This window comes from Protopterus annectens, chromosome 3.part1 (assembly GCF_019279795.1).
Source record: "Protopterus annectens isolate FY-2018-M chromosome 3.part1, PAN1.0, whole genome shotgun sequence".
NCBI classification, from domain to species: Eukaryota; Metazoa; Chordata; order Ceratodontiformes; family Protopteridae; genus Protopterus; species Protopterus annectens.
In genome coordinates, this window is record NC_056732.1 from 1,197,893,967 (window position 1) to 1,197,917,417 (window position 23,451).

The following is a 23,451-nucleotide window of genomic DNA, read 5'->3' on the forward strand; positions in this document are numbered from 1 at the left end:
AGTTAAAATAGGGGATTCCACCACAAATAGTAGACCTGTAATTAGTGGTGTCCCTCAGGGTTTGGTCTTAGGGCCTCTTCTTTTTGGAATATATTTTTCCGATTTCCAGGTGAAAACCAAGGGTCTAAGGCTGACCAGATTTGCATATGACTGCAAATTGGGGGCAGTCATAAACACCACAAATGAAGTTAATTCTCTCCAAGAGTGTCTCACCCAAACAAACGACTGGTGCCTAAAACATGGCCTCAAATTCAATACCAAAAAGTGTATTGTAGTCCCCTTTGGCAAAAATGAAGTTCCCGCAAAGTACCACATCAACAGCAATGTCCTAAACATGGAATCAATAACAAGGGATCTGGGCACCATGGTAGATAGCAATCTAGCATTTGATCAACATGTAGCCTCTATAGTGTGTAGGGCATACTATGTGGCTCATCTCATAAATAAAGTTATAACATCCAGGAAAAAAGAGACCATCACCTCACTGTACTCTACCCTTATCAGGCCAATAATTGAGTAAAATGCTCCCTTTGTTATGTACCTCAACTGGCACTTGAGGCAGCTGGAAGGACTGCAGAGGTTTCTGACTAGAAGAATCCAGGGTCTCCAACACCTATTCTATGTGGATAGGCTGAAATCCTTCTCCCTTTACTCGGTCTCATATAAACTGCTCAGAGAGGACCTCTGCTTGACTTTTAGGGCCATCTCAGACCCCGGACTATTGGAAATGCTGCATATCCATAAATCAAACACCACATGTGTAACACATACTTGGGACCTAAACCCAGCATGCCACATTAATAGAACCTTATGGTGTGACAGATATGTGTCTCAGAGATTCCCACATCTGTGGAATAGACTCCCTCTTCATGTGAAGTAGAGTACCTTTCTTTCCTCATTTAAATGTAACCTGGATGACTGGATGTGAAATAGAAAATGTACCCCTGGGATACCACCTGTGTCCGTGCCTGACAGGGGAATAGGTGCTGACTTTGAAAACATGGCATAAATTCTTGGATAGGCTTGAAAGGGCCTTATGGCCAGTAGCCTAGCAACCTCCTATGATCCTATGATCCTATGATATAATTAACAGGAAAAGAGAAGTTAAAATTGTGGCAAGTGAGTTAAGATACAACATGAAATTTTATGGGATATAGTGAAACAGTAAAACATAATTGAGACAATACAAAAGGTTTTGTTACAGCATACTAAAGAAATAGGATAAGGCTGTTTGTTAGTGAATAGATGGTTATGCCAGGATATAGACATAATGAGTGGCATAAGACAGTGATCTCCAGCAAACAGTATTTTATTTGCTTTACTAATGAATGCAGTAGCTAGTAAAATAAATAATTCATTAAAGATGGCAGAATGTAGGAGTATAAAACAAATTAGAGTATCGATTATGTTCTCATATGTGGATGATATGGTATTAATAACAAAGAGCAGAGAATGGATGGAGGAAGCCATTAACATACTTAGTAAATATTTTAGGGCCCTAGTCATGAGCATAAACAGAGAAAAGAGTATAGTGTTAGGCGAAGTAGGTAGGATGTGACATATTCAGTTTAACATGAAGAAAATAAAATGTTAGTCATAATAACATTTGGATATGAAATAGTGAAACTACAACACTAGGGAGAGACAATAAAAAATAAGAAATATATGTTTATTTTGGAGAATATTTTAAACTGTCATATACAAATAAAGTATATTTAATAAATTTTGTATTAATGGGAAATAGTGTATGCTTGGCAAACATTTTTTGTGATCCCTACAAAGTGTGAGAAAGAATTAATGACAATTGTGTTTTCCTTTATATGGGTACCCAGACTGAACCCAATAAAAAGAGGTATGATATGCATTAAAGAAAAAGAAGGAAGGCTGGGATTGACAAATCCAACGATGTATGCGGTATCATTAAATTTAAACAAAGTGCTAACAAGGATGAAAGAGGAAAATGGGTCATTAATAAGTGTAATAATGAAAGAAAAATATAAACAAATGTGGTGTATGATGAGTAAATTTAAAAGATATAAACTGTGAATGGGGAACTGACAGAATATCAAGAAAATATAATATTAAGGTAAATAAAGATAACTGATATAGAAGAAAATGAAATATGTCCTTTGACTGTAAAGAATAAGAATTATCGTGTGCATCCATGGGAAATAATTGATGAAGAAAAAATAAAAGTGATAAAAGTCAGAACAGAATGGTGTAAAATACATAGAATGTATTGATTTTCTATGGAGATTATCAATAAAAAATTCCAGCAAAAGTGAATATGCCATATACAAAATTTGAAGAAAGAAAATGCATTTATTGTGGTGATGTTGAAACAACAGAACATGATTTCTTAAAATGTAAAATGATGAAAAAAATATGGAAAAAAGTCATATGACGACAGTTACTTGGAAGGAATTGAGAAAGTGGAATAGTTTAATATGAATACGTTGGAATATGGATAGTATAAAAGCAAAACAAGAGAATCTGTTAAAGAAGTAAATAAAAATGGTTTACATAATATGGACTTTATGGAATGAAAGACCAAATTAGATAAAGTATCATAGAAAATGGATATTGGCAGAAATATTATAAAAAATAAGATTTTGGTTGTGGGAAAAAGGGTGGGGGGTCATAAAATGATTGTATATGAAAAGAAATAAATGTATAGACAATGTTATCTAAATAATGGAAAATTGTTTGGAAAAAGTTTGAAATAATCATAATTAGTGTATAATATGTAAATAATATAAATATTTTAGATGATGTATTTAATAAAGGACCCTTACTGTTTTCAGTAGGTGCTATGGGATCTTTCACATCCAGCTGAGCTACTGCCAACTCAAGCAGATGGGGCCTCTGATTAATGTCTAACCTGAAGGATGGTCACTTAGGAGTGTCAGTAATTGATGTACCTGATGTGAGAGTAGAACCCACTGTCCCCTGCACCAAAGGTGAGTGTGCTACCTGTTGATCCACTGCACTGAGGACTTCTGCAAAGTTGGTCAGCCAGAGGCCTTTGATATTGGCTTTGACCAGTGAGGAGTAGATGCCAAAAAGGAGTGTGTCCAGCGCATACTCCTGAGGAACTCCATCAGGTGATCAATCTCTTTGTAGAGGCAGCCTCACCTTTTCTAACCACTTGGGTCCTATTCATGAACCAGCTAGCTATCCTGCATATTATAAAGGGGTTTATGCCATAAGTTTGTTGACAATGCCCAAGTAGGGTATTGCCTGAAAAAGATTTAGCCATATCTAGATAGGCAATATGCATTGCTTTCCCCTCATCCATTGCCATGGTGACAGTTCAGTAAGCATGACCTTCTTTGACAAAGCCAAACTGGGATGGATCCAGTGTCTGGAGGACTCTTATGTCCTTGCTGATAAAATCCATGATAATTCTTTCCATGGCATTGGAAATATAATTAGTCAGACTAATGGTTCTCTAGATTCCAGAATCTGTTGAAGGGCCCCCCCCCCCTTATTGATGGGGATGATAATCACAGCCCTCTAATCTCGTGGCTCAAAGCCTGTTTCAAGACTATAGTTAAATACTAACTCCAGGGGATATGATAAGTTATATTTTAGACTCTTCAGGAGACATCCCAGGATACTATCAAGGCCCATTGGGGTTGTGTTTGTGGCTTTAGTGAGAGCAGACAGTATATGCTCCATAGTTATAGTTAGAGGGATTATGTTTAAGCGTATTTGCTGGGGGATGGTCGAGGATGAAAAAGGGTTAAAACCAGAACTGAATTTGTCTGCTATCAGATTCACTATGTCATCAGGCTCAGTGAATGTGGCACCATTGACCACAAGTTCAGCACATTGCTGTGTACTGCCCTTGAAGTTTCTGACATAGCTGAAGAAGACCTTATGATTACCTTTCACTTGAGAGGCTGTCTTAACCTCAGAGTTGGCTTTGTTTGACCTAGTTAGCTGTCTTATTTGCCTATTTAGTTTGATGAGAGAGGTTTTATCTTTATTGGAATTACCCTTCCTGATTTTTGCCATATATTTTTCCTGTTGTATATTCTGTTTAATTTGGGATGCCACCACAATGATTTGCTTCTGGGGCTAGTTCTGGGCTTTCTTCTGGTAGGTACAGCATCCTCTAAACTGCCATTGACATGACTTTACATAATTTCTGAGGACAATTTAACATAGGCTGCTGTATTCTTGGGGTTTGGAGGGGGATTGGATTTTGAAAAATCATCACTTAATAGAAGGTAGTTTGCCTTGCAATGGTTAATAACTTTTACTGAATTTACTGAAGTTACAGAGCTGATTTTGATTTTGAAGGAGACAGTTTTATGGCTATACCTTACCAGTAAGGAACAGACATGTGGGAGTGCATCCTCCTCCCATATTTTTGTGAGTAGAGGGTCCATTATTTTGGCACCACTAGTGGATGTATTCGCTATTTGGTCAAGCGTGTTTGTATTTACAATGTCCAGCAATCTCTGTGTTCTAGATTTGAGACTTATAGGATTCCCAGTCTATAGAGGGGTAACTAAAGCCTCACATGAGTAAGATTCTAGGTTGGATGGTAAGTGTCTCCAGTAGGTCCAAGTCTGCATTGTGAGCTTCTTGGGACATGGACAGGTGACCTATAGCTGGCTAGGGTATGGTACAGGATTTTGTCTGTGGTGATCTGCACATGTTTAACCACCCTATAGATATGCTTGTTATTGATATATATTAATAAAAAGCATATCTATAGGGTGGTTAAACATGTAGATATGCCTGTTATTGATATATATCAAGACATCTCCACCTTTTGCCTTTGACTGTGCAGCTACTGGTCCAAAAGTATGGAAGACTGAAATCTTGCACTGCCGAGGTACTCTCCCTCACTTTAAACCACATCTCAGTGACTGCATAGATACCTATATTGTCAAGCATGAGGAAGGTTTGGAGCGAGTGGAATTTTTTACTTAGTCTTCTGGCATTGAGCAAAAATACCATGAGGTTCAGCTGAGTTGATTTTGCTATGCTGGTAGGTTCGTTAACGTGGCATTGTCTAAAAGTCCCTACAAGAGTGCATAAACTTTTATCTAGTTTTCAAAAGCCTTGTAGAGACAGGTTCAGACCATCCATAGCAAAGCAATGTGGTTGTTAATCATGTCCTCCCAAGCTGACAAATATTGGATCCCCTTAAAATGACATGAGCTAGACAGCTAATTGTTAGACTCAAACATCTTTTGATCATAGTGTGGCATCATCCTCGGTGTTGGTGATATGCTGCTCAGTGCCAAGCTCATACCATCCTGAGACATGTAGTCCGAGACCTCTGTAATGTCTCTCTTCATATAGCCCAGGAAGGTATGTCTCAGATCATTTCCACTTACATGGACTATGATAAAATCATACAGCTACCTGTGGTGCAATGACTTGAGTGCATGTGTGATTTGCTGCATCCTGGTTCCAAAAAAGTAACCGTTATCTTCTCCTTGTTTGGCCTGGTTATAGGGACATCAATATTTCTTACAGTGGATGCCCCTATGGCAAGAATCCAGGCAAGTGTGTTTGCTTGACTTAGTGGCTTAATGTTTTTGGGCTCTATTGAAAGGGATTCTATGTGGGCAGCCGCGGTGGTGCAGCGGTTAGCATTGCCGCCTCACCAGCAAGAGGTTCTCTGGTTCAATCCTTGGCTGGGGTGCATTCTGTGCGGAGTCTGCATGTCTTCCTTGTGGTCGAGTGGGTTTCTTCTGGGTGCTCCAGTTTCCTCCCAAAAACATGCTGTAGGTGGATTGGACACTGTAAATTGGCCCTAGGCGTGAGTGCATGTGTGTGTGCCTTCTGTGGAAGGTTGGGCACTGGGCTGGCAACTTGACACTGTAAAACTCCATTGCCAATCATGAACAGACAGGTGATCTGCTGTAGTGACCCCTAACCAGGAAATGCTGGAAGAAGATTGAAAGTGATTCTATGTGTGATATTAGATTTTATTTTTTTCTTAGTGCCTTAGTGTTGCTGAGGCATGGCTTTGCCAAAAGACAGTGAAAACAATCTTTTTTGTTTAGGAAGACTGCTTTTAAGTGCCTCAGCATATGATAGTCTGTGTGTGTGTGTGTGTGTGTGTGTGTGTGTGTGTGTGTGTGTGTGTGTGTGTGCGCTATGTGAGATGGGCATCGCATGCATGGTTTTAACAAGCTGATGAGTGTTTGTATGTGATTGTTTAACCCCCAGTACACCCACTATCATTGTTTAAATAGACCTCAAACATACTGTGCATGTTTATTTAAGGATTAAGTGGTTGCTGGTAAACATGAGACAATTGCTATGTTGTCGCAAGATACTCATATCCACCAATGTGGCCACAGAAAAGTTAAGAAATTGCATATCCATGCTGTTTAGTTCTTTGATTGGTGTGCTACAAAAGGAGTGGTGTATTGGGGTTAGAAGTCTATTAAGGGTGCTTTGTTGTTACAGACTAATTAGGGTTCTTAACTGGGGAATAATATGCTAAACAGTACTAAATTCTACTAACAATGTTTATACATTACTGAATTCTACTAAATCTGTAGTTATAGCCACTTGACACCCAAGTAGCTGCTCTAAGCTTGTTGGCATTCAAGGTATTTGTTCTGTACAGATTTATGGATCATTTAGTAGGGAAAATGTGCTTTATAGGCATTTGCTACTGTACAAGGCACTGCTAACCAATGTTGCTCTGTTAGTACCTATGGGCAAACACTCTGAATTTATAACAGCATAGAAAAAACAGAAAACGAAATAATGAGCCCTCTGGACAATAAAACAACTATACTATGAGCCCTTTTATGTATTTTCCAACTCAGATAGATCAACCACATACCTTATGCAATAAGATGAATTTACCCAGTCCTCCTAATAAAAAATACAGTAGAAGGGACCTAGTGCAATGCTACCACAAACCAATTAATCAACTAGTTGGAACTCCCTTGCTGAAGGTGATTTCAATATTATCTTACAACAGTAACAGTAAGAGAAAGAGCAATTTAAAAAAATGCAGTAAAATGAACAAATAAAAGTAGGAAACAGTAGCAATCACCCAAAATAACTTAAGCAAGTGCACTTTGGTAATGAAAAGTGTTTAGCTTTACTTAGATGACACTGGATACAAGTAAAACACATCTGGAACACAGGCTAGCATGCCAAACTTTGTAGATTGCTGGGAAAATGAATCAAATCTTGCCATTTCCAAGAAAGTGGTGTTCCTATAATTTCAGCAAACAGAGGTTATACCTCCCCTAAGACTAGTTGAAATCTGCCTCAGTTCTCAAGCAGCTGACTATAGAAACAGTAGTTAAAGGCACATCATTCCTAAGTTCACAGTGATTTATGACCTCCAAAATTCTGATGATGCCTGTGGTAAAACTGTACGTGAGAAAGCCCCAGTGGAACCCAATAAGTACCTGGAGTCATCATTCATAGTCCCTAGAGAATATGCTTCCTACACTAACTTGTATCTCCAAAGATCTGAAACAGTAATCAATCCAGGTTCAACTGAACCAAAGGTTTCCCTCCACAGAAGAAATCACAATCAGCCAGTAACCACAGATACTTCAGATTTAGCTTTGGGAGAGCTTAATTAAGAAACTTCAAGCATAAAGGTTTAGGAATGTAGCTAAAAGGGAAAACATACAAATGCAGAGGAGCTAATGTTCTTGATTCAGGTTTTTAAATCCTTACAGCTCAAAAAGGAAGGGGTTTTGCAGGTAACAACAGGCAATACTAATGTAATGTGGTACATAAGCAAATTGCAGCAGAGTTTATTCCTAGCATTTGTGCATGCTAGCCATGACTGGCTGAGATATTGCTGTCCAGTCCAATATGGCCTTAAGGGCAGTCTGCATCCCATCCAATCTCTTGGATTAGCGGTGGACCAGTTAAGCTAGAGAACTGTAGCCCTTTACAAATGGATGCTGTGCAGGTATGCTATTTCTCTAGATTGCTCACAGAGTGGTATCCCAGAAGTACACCAGTCTGTCTGCCTATCTCTCTGTCTTTCAGTAACCAAGAACCTCAATAACTTCTGCTCCATAGAAAATATTAAGAATTGTCTGTAGTACATTCCTTCTCTTTTCAATAGAGCAGGTCTCTTTCAATATGAGTCCACTGTGACCCCCTCCTCCTCCTCCTCCTAAGGATGATCTAGAAAGCAAGGGAGGATGGAGCAAGGATGCCCTCAACAGCATTGGTTCTCCCTCCTCATTCATATCTTCAGGGTGAAACTGCCTCTGCAATTTGACCACTTAATTCAGCACAAGGATACCCTGATATACCCTAAACTAAAGACTGTGTAGCTTACTATATGGCTAAATGCATCTGTCTATCTATCTATCTATCTATCTATCTATCTATCTATCTATCTATCTATCTATCTATCTGTCTATCTATATGATTTCTATTTTATGATGATGTGATGATGATACTTATTGAGGGTAGGACATCTGCCGCAAAAAAATCCTCTTTAGCTAAGTTGAAGAAGTTTTCCCTGTAGTGTTGTATTAATGATCAGGACATTAGCAGAGTGTTAGTGTTCATGATTCTGCAATACTTCAGTGAGCTCTTGAAATCAGTCCAAACATATACACCTGTCAACCATTTTAGTCTGCCTGCCTGTAGACCCCTACCTATCCTGAAGGGAGGCTGTCATCCAAGGCTACCAAGAAAAGCTCCTCCATGGGACTTGCACTATGCCCTGGAAAAATGGACACAGTCATATTTTGATATTGCTGCCTCAGCCCCTCTTCAAATATCTAACATGGAAGACAGCTTTACTACTGACCATCACACATCAGCCAGGAGCAAATAATAAATTCAGGTGCATATGTGCAGAGAGCACTATTTAGTCTTTCATAGTGACTGAGACAGTCTTAATAATAACCTCACATCTACACCAGACAAATGGACTGAATTCTTCACCAGTCAAACTATCCAGCTCCCTGTTTGCTTTCTTAACCTTCAAAACAAGGGAGAAAAATGTACTCATTAATTTGATGTATACAAGGTGTGATGCCCCTGCCCCGGCCCAGTAATCAAGGAGCCTCAAGTCTCACCACTAACACCAGTGAGGGACGTGCACATTGGGAGAATAACAAGTACAAGCACAGTAAAGTACAATTTCCCTTAAGAGCACACAGAGATCACAGTCAGTCTGGGGCTGGTTTCTTCCTTCCTCTCCAGATCCCCAATAAGACTCCCCACTGGCACAGCTATAGGGTTCAGATCTCAGCCAAATAGTCAAGCCAAAACCTGCAGCACCCTCTGTCCAACCAGTGCTTCATGTTCCTGCCCAAGTAGCTGACACACACACACTTTGAGATTTGATTTATATACCAACACAAAGACACTCCTGGGGAAGGCTAGCACAGGTTCACTAGCTATACCCCCATCTACCCAGGCTAAAAGGTAGTAATCACTGCCAACAACCACTACTTATCAGCTACTATAAACACCCTTACCAAAGGGTGTCCAATTCTACTGTGCAATGTTACTATTATCCAAATGATAAGTGTGACTAAGACTAAGGCTATTAGAGTGGGTGGTAGAGTGTTATCAAATACATGCACGCACTCTAAGAGCTTAAATATCTCTTAAACAAAACCAGCAACAATTAAAAGGTTAAAATATATTTAATAATAAATAATAAAAGCACAAGACAATACTTATTAACTCAACACAGTGTCAGAGTTCACAGTCACAGGAAATACTTTAAAATAACATAGCAGTACAGTCTCACATAAATACAGAAAACATCTAGACTACACTTGCCATATTCTTATCTATCTCTAAGAGAAACTAAGTTCTAAATAACTTACTTACAGAGCAAGGCAAGAAGTGCTGGTGAGAGGATGTTTACAGGTCCAGAACAAGATGCAAAATGCACACTCTCTCTCTGAGATAGTTCTTAACTTAGTGATACAAATTACTGCTGGGTTAGCTAGATGACATCACTATTTGACACTTGCATCCTAGTTGTCAGGCTAAACAGATACCAACAGAACTGAAAAATACTTATCTCTTAGAAGCTGACAATTCTCTCTTAGAAGCATGCCAGAAACTGAAGTCACAAAACAATTACATTGGAAACCTATAATTATCTCTGTTTCAAATAATAGAAAGAATTTCCAGCTGCAGACATTCTGCCTTCTAGTTCTGGTAAACACACTCCTAAAATTCTTTATTTATTTTCTCAGAGTTTGCAAGTTAACTCTGTATATTCCAAATTTTACTATGAAACCATATATTTGCATTGGCATATAATTTACATACATTTCTGCTCTTTTCCTGCAGGGTGCACTGTGGTTACAATCTTGAAGTACAGAACATATAGTTTTCTTACATTTTTAAGGCAATCATACAAATCATATTGCTATTCACAAATGATATAGAATTATTTACAAAATTCTATCTAGCTGGGCTGGCATTATCACATTTCTATATAAATCATATATATATTTTCAAGTGACATATAATTATTGACAAAATTCCAGCTAGCTGGGCTGGCAGCATCTCGGTTTATCACACAAGGAACTGAGATATTACCTAAATAAGATCGAGAACATCAGAACCTCAGATCAGATGTTCATGCTCTATAGATTCCAGAACAAGGGAAAATCCGATTCCAAACAGATTATCTCCAAGTGATGTGGTCATTGCATGCTTTGTTGCTGTGGTCATGGAAAGGAGTTTGAAAGGACTGTAAGAGTGGCAGCACTAGGGCTACAGCTTCCTCGATGACTTTTCTGAGAGTGGGGTGTAAAGTGCACATACTGTTTTTGAGACAGCCACCTAGTCATCAGTCCACACCTTTTCCAAGCACTGGAGACATTGCTTTTGCAGCTAGAACTATGCAACTGCTATTCTGCAGGTTTTTTTGTAGTCCAACCCTTACTAATCTGTCTGACTTCCTAGTCTTATAAGATCCAGGGTTCATCCCAGTAGTAAGGACTACTGCAACATACATATATACAAAGAACATACCCCTTAAGGATATCAAGACATTCTCTGTATAAAGCTGACACCTGTCTCTGCCATTTTGGAATTTTCTTGCAATGGCAAACACAAGATGTCCACCTTGCTATAAGCTAAGCAAGGTCCTAACAATCCTATTCAATTAGGGACACTTGTATACACTCCTCAGATCAAACACTTAGACAAAAATGGTTCCTTGAGGCTGGCCAGATCTTGGTAGGACAGATGCCATGAGAAAAGATAAAAGGGGGAAATTCGTATGGAAATGGTACCCCCTCACCATAATAGTAGATGTTTGTTTAGATCATGAATATGTGCTACAACAGTGATCTAATCAAACATCTATTGTATGGTGAGTGTGGTACCCTGTGGTTGCCTCCGGTAAGAAAATTCCAACATGGCAGAGACAGGTGTCAGCTTTAAACAGAGAATTTCTTGATATCCTTAAGGAGTATGTTCTTTGCATATATTTTTGTTGCAGTAGTCTAAGCCTTTGATCTGGAGAGTATACACAAGTGTCCCTCATTGAATAGGATCCTTACGACCTTGCTTAGGTTATAGCAAAATGGATATTCTGGGATTGCCATTGGCAGAAAAGTTCCAAAATGGAAGAAACAGGTGTAAGCTCTATATAGATAATGTCTTGATATCTTTAAGGGGTAGATCTGCCTAGGTTGGAAGGAGAAGGATGATGAGATTTGTAATTTTGAATGGATATATGGCCTCCTGTGGCAAAAGTTTAAGTAGAAAGGGCTACTGCAATACTAACCTGTTCAGATATCTTCTAGTATGGTGTGCAATTGTACATTCACTTATCTGCAAATCTTTAAATGTAAAACAGCTTTCATTTTTTCTTACTTTCTCTACTATCTTGTTTCTTTACTTTGACATATCTCTGATGACATCGAACAGCAGATAACCCTTCTTTTAATCATTCAGTTTCTTATCTGTGGAAGAATGTTTTCTAAGCTCTTCTTCTTTCGGCTTTTTCCTGGTTAGGGGTTGCCACAGCGGATCACCTGTCCGCTCATGATTGGCAGTAGAGTTTTACGGTGTCAAGTTGCTAGCCCGGCGTCCAACCTTCCATGGAAGGCACACAAACGCACTCACACCTAGGGCCAATTTAGAGTGTCCAATCCACCTACAGCATGTCTTCGGGATGTGGGAGGAAACCGGAGCAACTGGAGGAAACCCATGTGACCATAGGGAGGACATGCAGACTCTGCACAGAAGGCAGCCCAGCCGGGGATCAAACAGGAGAATGCTGTGAGGCGATACAAGATAATTTTAGCATAATTTAAAAAATCACCACCACCATAAAGTGTTCACAGAGATACAGGGAGAGATTCATGAAGGCTTGCACGGAGTCTAAGAGTAGAGTAAGACTCCATGCAGCCAACATGTCTGTCGAGCGATCCAGGAACAGCCGGCAGGGGCGTGCAAGAGAGCTCCTAAAACGACTCTTACATGGACAGGGTTAAGTTATGCAAATTACCTCATTTGCTGCCAAAAGCTATGCAAATGAGGTAAATTTGTGATCCAGGAAACCCTAACCTGTCCGAGTAAGAGTAGTGTTATTTGCAGAAATGTACTCCGTTGTCAACTGAGAACCATTCTGCAAATAGCAAAACGGAGCCATGACAGCTCCAAATAAAGGATGCATCCAGTTGAGGAAGCATGCCAATGGCCAAATATACAGCCATTTGCAATTTTTCCCGTTGAAAAATAAAAAAAATAATAATCTTTTTTTTACCTCGATCTCCAAAGTTTAAGCATAGCTCAGCACCGCACAAAAGTGCTGCACTCTAAAAACCATGAAAAAAATAAAAGCCACAAACAGGGATTTTATTCAAAATAAACAACTGCCATGCAAGTGAATGGCAGGCTGAAGACAACATGGCTACTGAGTAGAAGTTGCAAAGGGGGGAAGCTCAGTCTAAGAGCTGTAACCAAGCATTAGTAGGCAGTCCTATGCAAATGAGGGTAAGGATAGTGAATCCCAATTTTGCATGGCATATGAGCAATACCTGTGGAGTGTAAGAGTAGGATAAGGGGAGTATCAGAGTAGAAGATAGGTGACATCATGAGGGGGGGTATGTATGAAAGAATGTAAGCTCATTGGAGCAGAGTGGCATGTGTTTGCTGTCAGTTACTCATCACTGGAAGAGGCGTGTCAACAGGTATCCTAGCTAAAGCCAAGAAATTGAAGGTGTATGCCATGGATAACACTAAAGTTTCTTGTTGAAGTGCCTGCAACATGTTTGCGTGTGGTTGAGCGCCTGTAAATCCGAGTAAGATTGTGTGCATGCGTGTGCTCCTGTGTGCGCGTTTAAGCCGGAGTAAGCATGTGTATCTTTGTTGAAATCTGTGTAAGCGTGTTTGCGCCTGTGTGGGCGTGTTTAAGCAGAAGTCAGCAAGTGTTAGGCCATGTAAGCATGTGTTCACGCGTGTGAGCTGGTATGCGCGTGTTTGTGCTTGTTTGTGCGGCATTGTCTCCTGTGGAAACAGAAAGGGAAAAGAAAGCAAAACAAATAGTAGGACGTTAACCAAGGAGAGCTAGCAGAGCTAGCAGGTGAAAACAATCAGAATCAGGCAATTACACAGGCAGTACAATAGACCAGCCCAGCCCAGCACTTAAAACTCTGCAAACAAATTTCCACCATGTTTTCCTCAGAGACACTGCAACACTGCAGTAAACTGAGAGAAGTGAAAACTTAAAAAGCTTTACTGAGACAAAGAAATGTTAGGGGCTGCCATTGCTGTTATAAGGCAACATATGCAACATGCTGAGGGTGGTGACAATGTGAATGCTGCTGAGAAACCCACATTGAGGAGAGAGAGAAGAGTGTACAGGCTCAGGGTAACCTACCAGGGGCTACATGAGCTGGAGATAGTGGAGCACTATAGAGTGGACAGAGACCTCATGCAACAAATTGTTCAGCTGTGCAGGCCACGCCTCACACACAGAACCAACAGTGGGGAACCCATCCCAGTGGAAACCAAGGTATGTGTTGGCCTACGAATACTAGCAACAGGTACCTTCCAGAGACCAACTGATGATATGATGGGGATTTCCCAGGCATCAGCATCCAGGTACTGCACCAGTTCCTGAATGCCATTTCAGCACATGTTGGTGATCATGTATATTTCCCCAATTCCAATTCCCGTGAGGTATTTGACAGCAATATGCATCTTTTCCAGCAAATAGCGGAATACCCTGAGGTAGTGGGTGCAATAGACTACACGCACATACGCATCAATGAACCAGCTGGTGAGTGTGGTAGGGCCTACTTTAACAACAAGGGCTTCCCCTCCATCAACTGCCAGGTCATGTGTGATGCCCAGGACATAATACTGAATGTGTGTGCTGGCTGCCCTGGAAGCTACCACGATTCCCATATCTGGCATCTGACACAGTTGTACAAGACATTTGTCACTGGGGACATCCCTCATGGTCACCTAGTGGGAGATGCTGGATATGCACTGGAGCCGTGGCTGATGACACCCATCAGAAATGCACACACACCTGAACAGGAATGCCATAATGAGGCACACGCACAAACACGAAATGTAATCGAGCGTGTGTTTGGGCTGCTCAAGTCACGGTTCCGGTGCCTGGACACATCTGGTGGAGCCTTGCAGTACTCACCAACTACATGTACCCAAATTGTCATGGTATGTGCTATGCTACATAATATGATCTTGCGAAAACAGCATAGGGCCGGGCCAAAAAGCCCTTTAACATTGCCAAGGCCATCACAAGCAGAGCATGACTCAGAGGAGGAACAACCTGAGCCTGCCCCAATAGGCAGAAGGAGGCATACCCAGTATGCTTTGGCCTTGGCAAAGTGGCAATGCATAGCACATACACTGGCTCAGTAGGAACCCTGGAAATGATACCTCTCTCTGACTCGCACATATAGTAAAAGGGATGCCTAACTTGACACTACCTGTTTTCAAACATGTATAGGGAGTGTACTATGTGCATCCGACACAGGCAGCCCTGCAGCACCACCTGAGGCATGATTGCCATGTTTTAATCAATATAAAGCAGTGCTAAACAGCTTTTACCACTATTTAGTATATGTAAACAAAATTGCACACACTGACTAGCGCAACTTTGGGCAATGTTGAGCAATATTGGGCAACGTTCAGCAATGTCCATTAACGTTGAGCAATGTTGGGCAAGTTCAGTCAAAGGTGAGCAAAAGCAGGTAAACATGCTCATATTTGCTTTACTGATCCTTAAGCAGTCTGGTCTGCCCAGTATGAAAATATAAAGCAGTGACAGTCCTCAAACCCTGGATACTGGGCACTATAGTCACAGTACTGAACCACTAAACCATGACAGTATTTCACTGGTCAGCCTGTAAGAAGAAATGTTGATAAGTCTATGCAAAGTGTCTCATGGAAACCCTGCAGGCACAGCATAATCCTTGTAGAGTTATGACACAAAGGTGAGCCCTGCAGTAAAAATATAACCTGATTTTCAACACACATATAGTATAAATGTTAATATTGGGCGCATTCACACGTCAACAAATGTAGTGGACTTCAGACAGCAACATACTGAAAGGTCACACTGGGCATGCTCACACACTTGAATAAATGAGGCAAATGTCAGGCAACAAAAATACTGAAAGGCCAAACTGGGCATGCTCACACACTTAGGCCATGTCTGAGGACAGCAGTGGGCCACACATATTTAGCAGTTGCATGTGTTAACCCAGGAACTTGTCAAGATTCACCAATCCTGCCTTGTGCACACAGTTATATGACAACAGACACATATACAATATATTGGAACCCTGTCATAATCAAATATGTACTAGAGATACTTAGGTTGTTCATAGAAAGTGGAAAAGCAAAGAAGATAAAAAACCTGCCATCAGTATCATCAATAAACAATGTGCACTCCAAACATTATCCAGTCCAGGTTATGGAAAGATTATCTGCGAAGGAGTCCAGACAGAACCATGACACTTCCTTCAGATATGTCATAAATAGCAATGTACACTCATATATGTCCTGAGTCAGGGCCAACTGTAAATGACTGACAATGCCAACATCCTGTCAGACAGGCCCATACATACATACCCACCTCCCACTGACAAAAGGCCCTATCATCATACCAGGAGATATCACATGAAGAATGGGTAAACAACTCCTTCCAAAGCTGAAAACATGGCATCTATTGGATTACATTGTTTCCCTATATGTGTCATAAGTGAACTGCAGAACAAACAGACACTGCACCTGAACAGTCTGTTGAGTCTCACCCTCTCTACAGGATATGAAACTGTTGAATGGGTTACAGCAACATATGGCACACTCCACAAGTGTTGGTGCACAACAGACCATGGGAGCTATAGTCTTATAAGCCTATGAAGTCTGATCTGCAAGACAATGGAGTCCATCATGACTGAAGTCATAAACAGAGCTATTGGAAGTCTACAAACACACAACCCTACCAACTTTGGTTTGGTCATGGGCAGATCATGGTCCCCAAACCAGCTAGATTGTTTGCAAGGCAGCCACCCAGGACATACATCACTGAAATGATCTACACAGATCCCACATAGACTTTGAATAGGCCTTTTCCAACATTCCAGACACATGTCGTATCCACAAAATCAACAACCTGTGCATAAATATGTATTGTCATCTGATGGATTGGCAACTGGGCCACAGATAGATCACACAAGGTAAGAATTGTGGAGTCTTGTTCAAGCTGGTAACACCTGCTGTCCCCCATGGCTCAGTCTTGGGATTGCATAAAACAAAGTGCACACACATTACCATGTCTAGTCTGATGATGTTAGCATCCTACAAATATAGCAGGAGAAATGAAAACACCCAGTAAAGCATATAGCGTGTCATGTTAATGCGTATTTCTCTAGTATCATAACATAGTTAGGTAGGGGTTTGAATCCTGCAATTGCTGCGTGTGTGTGTAGGGGGGGTGTATGTTTGTGTGTGATTTCCTTTGAGAGGAGTGCCCTTTTTGGAGACTAGGAAAACACCTTAAAAGTGGTATATTCCTCTTTGGCAAGTCTGATGATGTCAGCATCCCACAAATATAGCAGTGGAAATGCAAACTTCCAGTAAAGCATATAGCTTGTCATGTTAATGCGTATCTCTCTAGTGTCATAACATAGTCAGGTAGGTGTTTGAATCCTGAAATTGCTGAGTGTGTGCATGTGACACTGTTGGTCAATGTGTTGTGGATTTTGCTTTTACTACTGTATGACATATCAGTAAAACAACAGTATGTGCATTGCACACTTCAGGTATCTGTGTGGCAAATACATATATGTACATGTGACCTCAATTAGTTCATAGGTGTGAAGCTTGCTTTCTACATGAATACATCTGTTACCTTTGGCAGATTGTGCTGCTGCATCTCAGACCTTAGGTCACATATGTATGTTTGTGACAAGGCCAGCCACTGTAGTGATCTGTGGCCTAGCTCATCTGTGTCACACACACCCATGACAGTTTCTATAGAATAGTGTGAGTGAGGGTTCATGCCTGGAGTATATTTCAGACATGTTCAAACACAACAAAGTATGTCAATAATGGACATTCATTATAGGTGTACAACAACTTTGTGGATATGCATACAGACCCCTTATTGCTTATGTGATACACCGAGGGACTTCAGAATACCTTTGGAAATGTGAATACCAAAGGACAGATGACATAACACTTGGCTGTATGTACACATCTGTACCCGTTCTACATGTTGGGGCCTACTACCTATGTGGTACTGTCGGGATACTATGTTTAGTAAATGTGGATGACTATGCTATAGTTGTCTTATAGCTTTACAGCATGGGTTGGACAACAGGCATCTGTCTGTATGATACCCTTGTGGAGGATAAGTGTCTCATCTGGAGAATGCATTGTAGGCCACTGTATGCATTTCCAGATTTGGATGGACATATCCCTAGTGTGTTTGCTTCTACCTAAGAGGGCTACATGCCAAACAGGAGTGGTCCCAGGAATGGGTGGCGGTCAATACCACTGGTTACTGGTATAGTATAGTAACGGAAGGATCCCAATGCTACTGAGTTTCCTACATCTGTGTGTCAGTTGTCAAGACATCATCTAACGATTGGTTATAGTCAGGCTGTTGAGGTTGTGTATACTACCAGAATGCAAACCAATGACAGATAGTAACTGTATCACCCACAGCATAGTGTCAAACTATGTCATACACACGTGTTCCCAAGTTAAAACATATGTGTAGTAAAATGCATACTGGCCACCAATAGAAACTATGAAGTGTTAACACTGTGTAATACAGGGCATGTCAACCCTCCCATGCGTCCACTATGCATGTACTGCACACATCACACATAACGCACATCAGCCAAGTGGCACATGAGCGGACAATACATTTTTGGAATTAACACTGGTGTAAACAATATTACATTAATAATCATAGCTTTAATGCATCATGCCTGCTCAGATATACCTACAAGGATATCATTACACTTTACTGTTGACAACATGCTAACATTGCTACACTGCTATAAAGTCACCCTGTGCATCAACACCATGTTAGCCTGTTCCTGCATCAATGTTACAGATGACAGGAGGTGGCACAGTTTCATCATATGCACAGGGTGTGTTGGTGGTTTGCCAGAGCCTGACATTGACCCATCAAATCGACATGTATGTGTGTGTGTGTGTGTGTGTGTGTGTGTGTGTGTGTGTGTGTGTGTGTGTGTGTGTGTGTGAGGGACAACAGTACAGCATGTGTCAATGTTGATGTAATGTGTGTGTGTGTATGTGTTAGCCCTAGGTGTTTGGTTTATGTGTGTGTGTCTGCAAGCACACAGTTCCACCATGTGGCTGCCATATACAGGAGGTTGTGGGACAGCCACAGACTGTACCTGCCAGGCTGTACAGATCACCGTCTCTGGCCATGGACACAGTACCTGTGCCTGGCAGGGGTGCCACGGACAGTATTGTGTACTAAGCCAGACTGGGTACTATCATCAGAGGCAGAGGGATGTTTACTGGACCCATGTCCATGGGAGAAAGGAAATTCACCCCAGGGATCACGTCAGTCACCCTGCTAGACAGGGGTCCAAGAAAGTAAATAATGTGGGAAGAAATAGCCAGGGAATTGTTATGGCTAGGCTTGTATAGGCCCTAGGGCTGATAGCCTAGTACCAACCTATGAACCTATGTCCCTGCTGTGACTGGCCAGAGCCATGTGCACATGGTCCTCTATGACGGTCTATTGACAGCCCAGCCCCAACATTGCTGGGGCTGGTACTGCCACTATGGGAGTGGCTGTGACTTGTTTGTCATCCGCGACGACTGCCAGCCAATGATGTTGCTGGCATACGTCCACGTCAATGTCTCAGCCATCCTGCACTGTCCTGGCACATGGGCATGACATTGCGGAGGACATCTAATGTCTCCCCCCAACGTCTCTCAATGACCTCGGTGTAATTACAGATGGCACCGGCAAGGTCATGGATACTGTCATTGATAACAGTGTTATGGGCCCTCTATGTCCTTAGCCCCTGTCTGGTGTACCGTCCCATACATGCCTGTGCCTGCATTACAGCCCAGAACATACCTGAGGTTGTAAGATCTGTGAGGGCACGTATACCAGGGGCATTACGACCAGCAGTGCTCCCACGAGAACCCCTGGACATCTGCCTATGTTGTACCATTCCAGGAATCAGGGTATGGCTGCTGTGAGGGGATGCATGTGCCATAGATACCACACTATCCTGCTCAATGCCTTCTGTATGCTGTCCCTCAGCTAAGGCCATTGGTGATGAGGGATGTATTGGCAGTATGAATGTGCACATAGATGGGGTGGAAAGCTGTGTACTGTCGATTGGCAGCCCAATGACAGACCCTGTCAAACCTGCCTGTGCCACAACACATGTATCATCATTTCCACTATTTGTGGCAGTGACTTCAGGTTCCCTGCTGCACTCAACCAACACAACCTCAGCACCTGTAAGAGGAAGACAGGAAACACACTTTACAATCTGTACATGATGTTAGCACACATGCACACATGCACACATGGGTGGACTAATGGTTAAGGTGTTTGCCTTACAAACACAAGGTACAGGGTTTGAATCTCACAGGGGATAAATGGCTAGGCTTAAAATGGCTCACAAGGGCAGTTAGCCTAGTACTAATCTATTATTATTATTATTATTATTATTATTATTATTATTATTATTACATGCACACATGAACACATGAACACATGCACACATGCACACATGCACACATGAACAGATGAACACATGCACACATGCACACATGAGCACATGCACACATAAACACATGAACACATGAACACATGCACACATGCACACATGAACACATGCACACATGAACACAAATACACTACTCACTAAAGTAGACACACACACACACACACACACACACACACACACACACACACACACACACACACACACACACACACACACACAAACAGCAATCCAGAACATACTCATTAGTGGTTGATGGTGGAGTACAGTATCACAAGCCAAAGAATCCTATCACATGTGTCAGCATGCAGGATGTGTGTTGCTCAACAGCATGCAGTGCAAGTGTAGAGAGTCCTTGTTAATAACAGTATACATGTCTTTGATGCATGTGTGTTGTTCAATGATTGGCCTCACCCTGGAACACAACTTGTACATGGACACAACATTGCTGTGCAAGTATTAAATGCTTTTCAATGTCCTGTGCACCATCACTCACAGGTATACATACCATGGCTGGATGCACACAACTGTCAGGTGTATAGCAATGAATGCTATGTGTAGTACTGTAGTTACTGTAACTGGATGTAGTGTAGTATCATGAGCCATCATCATGCAGCATCATGTGGTCACTCAAGGCCACTAATGTGTGCCACACTGGCAACTATCTTGCTGTACCTGAACTGCAGCACTGTGGCTACATTAACCATTTCACAGGCAGTTGTTACATGGGTATGTAAGGTGTTCAATAGGGAGCATTGCCTAGCATGAATGTGTTGTGTGTTGAAGAGTGTCGCACTGCCCCATGATAGGCCTCTAACCCTCAGGTATAGTATGTGTGCTGTGTGGATGACATTTGGGATACTGGAGTCTGACCTTACAGCAGGTGTCTAAATACACCATGTGTATCATATTAACACGTACTGTGTATGACAAAGTGGTGTATGTTGCGTGCATGTGTATTGACTCTGCCTATACAATGACCACTACAGTGTACCACAATTGTTTGGGATGCTATGTGCATTGCATGTGTTTGAGGCAGCTACTCATGTTACTGGGATGTGCATAGTCCCACAGAAGACATGTAGAGCATGCATTATGTGTAGGTGTTTTACATGTGTATATGGCCTACAACTCACCTATGACATGCACATGTCATTTGCTATATTAAATGTAGAACACTCACCAGCATGAGTCTGCTGTCTTGCTGTCACACCAGAGGGACCTACAAGGATATGAGACAGTTTGTCAGTGTCAACAACTATGGCATTGCTGCTGTGAGTTTGCAATTTTACAGTAGTACAATGGTTGACAGTCACAGGCATACAGATTATGTTCCAAATTATCAGTATTGCACAACACCAGGCTCCACATCTTCTAAATACACAGTACACATCTGACATATGCATGTTCTAACAATCGAGCTAACAGTAGTCTACACATATGCCATGTTACCTGCACACTCTGATTCAACTTGCTGGGTGACTCCGGCCTCCATGATGACACATGTCTGTTGTAGTGGTTGGCCAGGAGCCACCATGCTGAGGAGCAGCTCTTCCACTCTGGTGAGGGGCGGATGTAATGCTGCACCACCACCTGTGGCAAGCTGTTGTCTGTGGACATCGGAGGCATGCTGCCGGACATGTCTAATTAAATCACTGCAGTGATGGCGTACCTGCTCATAAGACCAGTTATGCATGCCTACGTCATTAACCCGATGGACAACATCTTGCCACAGTGCAGTGCACTCATGCCGGTCCAGGCTGGTTCTGGAGAACTGCAGGGCGTGATGTTGTACTAGGGTGGATATTATGATTTCCTCCTCTTCAGGGGAATACGCAGGGTTGTGATGGTGAGACATGTCCCTGGAAGACAATAAAACAATAATTGTGAGCAAATCATGTGGCACACTTAACATTCTAAAGTACAGATATCAATGAAATATAGCAACCTATTGGCTGTCAGTAGATACACACTTTTAATACCACATATCAGTGCTCAGCCCACAACTGCCTGATAGTGTCTGGCGCATTTTATATATTAAACCATGTTCTGCACAGCAACAAAGTGAAACCAGTATGTAAGACTATACAACAGTACATGGCACACTGTATGTGACACAATGCACCACCTAGCCACAGGAGGTATATATGAAGCTAATGCATACAGAACTATGTCATCCATTGAAATGATTGTAAAGTACAGTTACAGTACTACCAATACACCACACTACTTTTTGATATCAAACCCCTAAGTAACATATGTGCACATTCATCAATATAGGTGGCATACTGCTGTACTACACTATACATGTTGCTAGATATGCACTTATATCCTGTAACACACATATGTCCGAGGCCATGTTACAGGCATACCCACACAAACACACATCAGACATACCTACAAGACACAAAGGTATGGCAACCCAGATGAGCTTTACCTGTGTACCATACAGTACTGTGTGTCAGCACTTACAAAACCTTATGCCTGAGGTATGTAATGTGAGAGGACTACAGGTAACAAACAAAACAGCGTTTCCAAGCAATGTGGATATACACCATATTGTGCTGTGTAGGCCTACAGCTTCAGGTAGCTTCAGGTAGTACTACAGTTCATACAGGATTTGTATTCATTAGTGTTAACAATCAATAAGCATACATGTACTGCTTTAGCCTACAATGGCACACTCCAGTCAACACCATGGGACTACGTCACACCATATGCCATACTGTTTTTCCTGCCTAGCAATAGCATACATATCTTTTGCGGGGATCAGAGCTAGAACACTACATACCATGATATAAACTGTTTCCCACTAGGCTATCACACATATACACAACGTTGACACATTCTCCTACACATTCACCATCACACTCAGTCAACCTCACATAGCAATTAATGCAACAAGTACATGCATGTGTGTATCGGGTCCTAGGTAGCTAATAGGCTATTAGCCATAGGGCCTATAGAAGCCTAGCTATATGGTACCCTGCCCTTCAACACCCATGTAATTTAAGTTCATGTGCCCCTGTCATGCAGAGCAACAGAGGTGATTCCCAGGTTGTATTTCCTATCTCACATCCATTCATCATGATTATTCATGACGACTGCTAATGAGGACCTTTCTTTGCTATTGATAGGTAGTTAGTTCCAGAGTATGGTATGCGTCTGAGTTGAGAATGTACCACCCCAGCATGTTCTGCTTTTTGACGTTACAAGGTTT